The 8,026-nt window shown below is 32.3% G+C and overlaps 1 long non-coding RNA gene across 1 annotated transcript; it reads right to left on the bottom strand.

Moving 5' to 3' along the window:
• Positions 1–609: 609 nt before the first annotated feature.
• Positions 610–7,401, bottom strand: LOC134242327 (uncharacterized). Its single transcript, XR_009986841.1, has 3 exons — positions 7,318–7,401; positions 2,946–3,039; positions 610–1,010 (listed from the first exon to the last, which is right to left on the bottom strand). It is a non-coding gene; the product is annotated as an uncharacterized LOC134242327 (long non-coding RNA).
• Positions 7,402–8,026: the final 625 nt, after the last annotated feature.

Genomic DNA, 8,026 nt, shown 5'->3' with positions numbered 1-8,026 from the left:
ATATTTAAGATCAAATTGCCAAAAGTAGTGCCCAACAATAAACTAAGAGAGATGTCAGGACAGGAAGATATTGTGATGTAAAGTGTAAGAAGAAAGTGGAGATCTGTCGGACATGTGCTCAGAAAACACCAGCATAACATCACAAGAGAGAGCATTTTGTAAACGGTCGACGACAAAAACAACTTGACGAAGAACAACAAAGAAAGAACTGAAAGAGATAAGGCTTACGTGGAAAAAATAGAAAGAAAGGCAAAGATAGGACTAAGTGGAGGGACTGTGTGCCTGTCTTATGTACCGTCTGGCGCGAAGAGGCGTAAGTAAGTAAGTTATTTATTTTGTATCCATCATCTGTTTTTTTGTTTTGCTATTTCTACATTCCAAGCACATCCTGTCAGTTGTTGTTTGATTTTATGCCAAGCATTTTCATTTTAAAGCTGTTGTCTGGTATTTTTTTCGATAATTTATAATTTACATTGAAATATGTGCTAAAGAAATTGTAGTATAGCCTTAATTTTATTCTTCTCACCACACACGAAAATTTTACCCCTTTTACATCTTTTCAAACTTTCTTGACAGTGGCATAGAGCCTAATAAAGAACTGATGGCCACCGAAATCTAAGTTTTCAATTTTTACTGTTATATATATTTTCATTCACAGCATCTTGACCTATATACAAGTAATATATAAGATTGAATTTTTCCCTACTAAATACTACTTGTTCACTTGTTGATACACGTTAAATAACAACTTAATATTTCATTCAAACTTTAGTTTGAATGGTGACGTCATGATTATCAACCAATTAATCTTTCACAAACAAAATTCCTTTGAGCTGAACAATGGTCGTCATCCCACTCATAGTCAACATAGCTTGCTAACGTAACACAGTCTTGATTAAAAGTATTGTCGGGATTACCCCAGCTCCAGTAAGTAAACGGAACAGCTTTCAACGACGATAGGAACACCCATTTTCCCTCCTCAAAGATATCAGTAATCCCAATCCGAATATCTACATTAAAATGAAGAAAAAATATTCAGTATTTATTTATTTGACATTTTTGTAACAGTGTGAGTTTGAAGAAAAGTAGTTATGAGTTTTATAATATGCGCTAAGTATTTTAGAACGTTTTAGCATATTACAAGTATTTTAGGAAGTGTGAACTGCATGTCGCAGAAAGGTATAAGATTACCGGCGTAAGCAACAATTGCATTATTTAGTCCATAAAAAACATAAGAAAACAGAAAGCATTTTGTTGATTAATTGAATGTGCTTAAAAAAACAGTAATATCACTGCGATATGTATTTTATTGATATTCTATTTAAAAAAACATGTCCAAATAACTATTTCTTACTTCCACTTGAAATGACCCTTTACAGCCGCCGCGAGAATATCGAAAGAAAGTTTTTTTTTAACTTGACTAGATGGCTGAGCAGTTTAGTGTACCGTTTCTGAAAGGCTTAAGGACAGATTTTGTGGGTCGAGTGGTAAACCTCGGGTTGGATTGGGAGTCCGTATCCTTGTAAAGTGAATTTAAATTCTTTTTGCTTTCTATACTGAAGCAAAAAAAACGCAAAATCCTATTTTATGGGGAAATGATTAAACATTGTAAAGAAATTTGTATCTTTAAAGTATGGATATCTTCAATTGTGTAAAAATCGATAATGGACGGTAGAACAATTTTCATACCATTACCGGAAAATAAGTTTGAGTCTGCTTATTAGAAATTAAAAAAAAAATGCAATTTTAACAAAACATTTGGCAATATTATGGAATTATAAGGGTTTGTAATTGTTGCATTTTATTTCCTGCAGTAATACTAAGGCTTCTTGAAAATGTATTAAGTACGCATTTCCATTGCTTTAGCTGGAAAATCTGAAAATAAAGGTGATGGAAAGTCGCTGATGCAAAAAATCACTACATATCGCTTCAACAGGCTCTTTCGTATCATATGCATTAATGACGGACCGTGGACAGGACAGGAAGTACAAGTGTTTCTACACTGCGTTAGGCTAGAGAAAATTCGACTTTATCATCAGAAAAACAGACATTTAAAAATGACAACGAATATTTCCTTCACTAAGATCTCTATATTGATAAATCGTAGAATTTAAGCTGTAATTGTTGTGTAGGATCAAAGTCTTGCACGCTTTAATTGAATGTCTTGGAGGGGGTGTTTTAACAGTCATTATGGTATTTTCAAAAGTTGACAGATAATCAATAAACATTTTATCAAATGTCTGATGTTTTGAAAAGTGAGTTTAGCCTTACTGTATTCATTTTTTAAAAATCATTAGATAAAATATTCAAATATTTGTAGATTACTGTTTGTTGCGTTTCTGTTTATATATACGTGGTCTGCCTGTTCGAGAAACGTAGTTCAACTACTGTAGAAGTACTTTTTTCCGCGTGGTATTTATTTACCTATGTATGCGGTCACAAATTTGTCCAAGCGTACTTAATATAAATAAAAGGCATATAGAGATAGTCTGAGAAATCCGGGTAATTTTCAACCCGCGGATCAAACGGAAATGGAGATTCCGCGGAATTATGACCCCGTGGAAAAAAGTACGTCTACAGTATATGACATATTTAGTTATTTTGCTTTGATAAAATTCGTGCTACTTTTAACTTGAAAATACGTACAAATCTAATGCACATTAGTTTTATCCTCATTGGCGGTAGTGGGAATGGTAAAAAAGCGACATGAAATTCACTATTTAACGTTTATTTAAAGTTGTGCTAAATGTTTTTTTTTTTCATTAATATATATGTGCTATAAAGTACTATTGAATATCGAATACATGTACATATTTAACATTTTTTAATTCTTTTAAAATAATCATAATCCAAACTTAAGACAAATTAAAACAAAAGAACTAATTTTTTTTTTTTTTTGGAAACCAATGAAAATAAAAGAAACTGCTTAAAAGGTCTGTTCTTACCAACGTTTTCTTGCTTCGCAATGTTTGTCAAATATGTGTTTTCTTCTGGAGTTTCTATCTCGACAAGCTTTGCCCCAAGCGCCAAACAGTGTCTCTTGAAAAGGATACATTATCATATAAAAATAATCTGAACATATTTATTTTCAAACAAAAATAATACATACTTAAAGTTTTAAAAGGACGTCCAAGAGAACTCGAAGATGTGTGGGCTTGCTAATGCTATGATAAGATTAGAAATGGTGCGTAAATAGCCCCATCTACCCCCTTCCTCGTGCTAGAGGTGTGGCTCTTATAGAGAAAACGATATTTTAGCATTTGTTTTTCGAAAACTTTTTAAACATAAATGGGATTGTAATATTTAAAATTGATATGCAGGCAAATCAGTATATCATATACTGTGTAGGAAAAAAAACGACTTTTGCCAGTAGTACATGCAGAAGTTTACCCGAAGCACTAAACTTTCGCGGTATCTTTGCGATCAAATTCGCAAATGAATCGCTATTCATTATAATATCAATTTAAAGAATACTTGAACAAATCTTTTTTAAAGTCACTAATTTGTTACACAAATGGTATTGTCGTACATATTGATTAAAGTTAAAACACATGTTCAGAAAAGCAGAGAAAATTCTAGTCGATACAGTCGAGCTACTTATCATTTTTGATTGAAAGTAAATTTGCCGTTATTTTTTGTCAATTCTCTTGATCGAATTACCGAATTACAAAAAAAAAAAACAAAACAAAAACAAAAAAAAAAACTCCAGAATAGTAAAATACTTTTAAGATTTCATTGAAAATTCAAAACAATTTATCTAAATCAATTCAATGATTTCGGTACCATGTTATGTTTGATTTACAGTGAAAACATAATTCAAGAGTCGTGGCTCTATAGAAAAGACATACATTATTTATTTTTTTTAAATTAATACAATGTTATGTTTAATGCATCTACCAATTAAAAGTTACAAAGTGGAAGTCAAAACAAATTATTTGTCTTTGTTCCTTCATGCCAGGGTGTAAGAGATAATTTTTTATGCAAGACGAAGCCCTAATTAAGCCCTCTACCTTTGAGAACTGAATAACAGTAGAATTGTTTGATTAAAGTTTCAGTTAGAGAGAAATTATGTTTAACTTTCGGGACCAGCACAGATCTTATTGTGTCGGCAAATTTCTACTGTGTCCCACGCATAAAATTTGAATAGTAATAAAACATTAAAACAGCTCATGGAGAACTCTGGTCTTTGTGTTTTAATTCATTAGTAAACCAACCATAAACAGTTATGCACTTAAACCACGTATTTAGACCGTAATTAAGTATTCATAACAGGATATTTCTAGAATATTCTATGGACATACACGAGGGTTGTCCCAAAACGATGTTAGACAATATGTTGATAGTTTTTTTTAACACACAACCAATACTAACCAAATTTTGCATAGACATAATACATTCAATGTTCTTTAAAATTGTGATTTCTAAAATATATATCTAACATATTAATTAAATTGGGACGATTTATATGAAGGCCGATATGGTCTGTCGGCACACGACCAAAATTCGGAAAATTGACGCATATAACTATTACATTTGTTTTTATTTCTTTGGAACTATGTAAAAGATTGAACTAAAATTTCAATCACTGAAACCAGAATCAAAATCTTAATAATATGTCAATTTTTCATATCAATAGCATTAGAAACAGACGACTGGTGGCATTATATTCAAAGTGTTGTTCGAATTAAGATTGTTGAAAAATGACGTCGTCGAACGCGTACCCAGCGCACGTAAACGTAATAAATTGTTTTTGGTATGTTTTATATTCATCAGAGACGGGGGAAAAGAGTGCAGAAAGGACATTACACACTATATTTTAGTAGAAAAGTTGTTTTTAATAGTATGAGATTCAAACGTAGTTTTTCCTCTACGAGGGACGTTCAATATATAATGTCATTAGCTCAATGACATACAATATAGAACTCATATGGCATTAAGCTAGACTTTCTCTCATTATTGAATCTTTAATGAATTGATAACAGTTTATGTGACCACTTTTCATCACATTGTTTCATCGTGAGAAGCTGGGAAACAAGGGCTATTCGAGACACTGCATTATAAATTAATGGTAAAGAATCGGTAAACTCGAGTGAAAATAAAAGCTTCTGCAAAGCTGCTGTAAAACGTGTTAAAAATCCCAAAGAAATTTTCACTTAAATATGTGACATTTACATCAACCAATGCCTGTTTTATAGGCAAATAAGCAAGTGGATTTCAATGATAAAAAAATATATAATGGGCATCAAAAATGGGTAACGTCCTTGCCAACAAAAATTATAACAACTGATGTAATATTTGCCCAATTTCAACAAATAATATCTGATGATGTAAGACTGACTTTAAGACAAATAGCAAATTTGATATACATCATATCGGGAGTATATTACAATGTTTTAAAGAAACGTTTGATGGTAAAAAAGCTTGGTACTCAAGGATCACCCTTTATTTTGAAAAATGAGTGAAAAAGACAGCGTGTAGGAATGTCATAACAATTATTTTAAAATATCAGCAACTGTAGTTATCCAGTTTTGTTTCATATTCAAACTGATAATGGAACATGAATCTATTGCTTAAAACACTCAATACAAAATTTACCATAAGATATACTTGATAAAAACAGCAATGGTCCGACAAGAGCAAAGGTATGCAAGAACACAAAGACAAATTTATATGCAATTTTCTTAAATATTAGTGGTACTGTTGTTCAATTTCGTATTCGGGGAGACAGTTTAATTTTTGGAGGAGTCTAGAAAGCAAACTTTTTGCAAAAAAATCGAAAAGTTTATTAGAGGAAGGACGTAGAATCAGGAATCCACTACATTAAATTTCTTCATTACAGCGTCCAAACCCTGCACCCCTGAAGAGTAAAGGGGTTTTCGGGATAAAAAGAAAGTTAATTTGGATGTAAATAGCCTCATGTGAAGCAGAAAAAGGGACCATGACGTTATGAGAGACGTAAATTACGCTTGCGTTCGTGCGCCGATGTACACTTACATATGGTTTCATTATTTTTTCATAGTTTTTTTTATTAAATGTAGTATCGTCATGAAACTTGAAATGCATGATCATAAAATGTTACTCTTTGCTATGACAAGATAAGAAATCTGATTCAGCAAGGAGAAAATAAACTATGTTCCATGTCTACGACTTTTTGGGACAACCTCGTAGGCGATGCTTATTGAAATTCAGATTACATTCAAAAATATCTTACTAATAACGTCGTTTTCACATGCTTTGAAGAATAACTTTACTTCGATTCAATCTTTTTCTTTGATAGGTCACAAGTTCAGAAGTAAAACCATGTCGTTCGTGATACACAACCTTTAGATTTTTTTAAAAATCATTATGCAAGCAGACTTTTTACGATTCGACTTGTTATCTTTCCCCAGAACTTGATAATCGGTAGTCTCTAGATCGTCTCTCATTTGTTCAAAAATGTGGTTTTTAAAAGTAAAACACTTTCAATGATTTCAAATTCATAGAGAAAAGAACAAATGACAATCTTTTTGCTTTAAGAATTGTCTAAAATAAATCGAGATTTTGCATCAATTGATTTTAAATTACCGATATACGAGTCGAAAACTAGATCTTTCAAAAATGTAAATAATCAAGGTAAAAAATAACTACATTCCTGAAAATCCTTTCACCTTCTTTTGCAGATTAAAAAGTACAACACTAAGCTTGATTTTGTTATTTTTTTTTCTATTTAAAGGCAAGAATGCATACTTTACAACATCGTGATTAAAAGTCTTATTTTATAAAAGTTATCTCCATACTAGGTCTCTTTTTATTCAAGCAAAGACTATGATTGATTGATTGATTGTATACTGTTTAACGTCCTTTTCCAGAATATTTCATTGATATGGAGACGTCACCATGTGCCGGTGAAGGGCTGTAAATTTAGGCCTATGCTCGGCACTAAAGGCCTTTGAGCAGCGAAGGATCTTTATCTTGCCACACCTGCTGTGACACGGGGCCTCGGTTTATACGGTCTCATCCGAAGGACCGCCCCATTTAGTCGCCTTTTACGACAAGCAAGGGGTACTGAGGACCTATTCTAACCCGGATCCCCACGGGGTGCAGAGGCTATGATCTTAAGGAAGAAAAAGGGACTAAGTCAATGTATTCATATGTCTGAAAAGCAAAAATTATCATTCTTATATGCATTCTACTCGCACAGCTTTCCAGCTTGGTGCTGTATTAATCAAATTAAAACACACTTTTTTGCTAGAGTTGATATGAATCTAGAATTATTCTTCATGAAGTCCAGGAACCGATAACCTTGCTTGCTATATCGTAACATATATATGACATTACCTGTGCTCCTAGGAGCGCTAGTTCATTCCTCACAAGAAGATAATGCGATTTTCCAAAGACTCTCCATTGCAAAATATCTAAAAGAAACAGGATCACTTTAGAAAAAGAGTTGCTCTTTGAGCAACAGAATTTTAAAATTTGATATATATATCAGAACGTATACAATAAATTAGAAAAATTACTGGCAGATTACATTTTCTGAGTTTATGATCAATTCCATCAATTCCTTTCATGGTTTTAAACAGTATAAATTAGGACTAATAAAAACAGTGTTCCATTCAGAAGGACAGTCAAACACATACTTGTTTGAATAGAGAATTGCACAAATCCATCGAACGGTACAAGTCCATTTGCAGAGCTGGTTGCAAAACATTTTCTAGATCCACGGTTAAAAAAATAACTTGTACAACCAGGTAGTTTGAAACACCTTGAGGCACATTCTGACAAGCTTTGAATCTCGTTGTATTCTCCTATAATGTTAAGTGTTGGTATTTTGTTGTCATTTGCAGAAACTCGAGAAAAGTCCGAAAATTCTTTGAAAGCACCAAATACACAAGCATTATATTGTGAAATTATTATTAGAAATAAAATAGAAAAAGAAATGTCCATTTTGATTCATGAATTGTCTAAGGGATCTGACAAAATTGCTGGGAAATTCATACAAAATGAAAGAAAATGAATATTCACTGAGCTAACCGTGTATTTCGTA

This window comes from Saccostrea cucullata, unplaced genomic scaffold (genome assembly GCF_032062105.1).
Source record: "Saccostrea cucullata isolate Sc308-1 unplaced genomic scaffold, CSIRO_AGI_Scuc_v1 ctg3331, whole genome shotgun sequence".
In the NCBI taxonomy this organism is placed as follows: Eukaryota; Metazoa; Mollusca; class Bivalvia; order Ostreida; family Ostreidae; genus Saccostrea; species Saccostrea cuccullata.
This window is presented reverse-complemented; position numbering and strand designations above follow the sequence as displayed.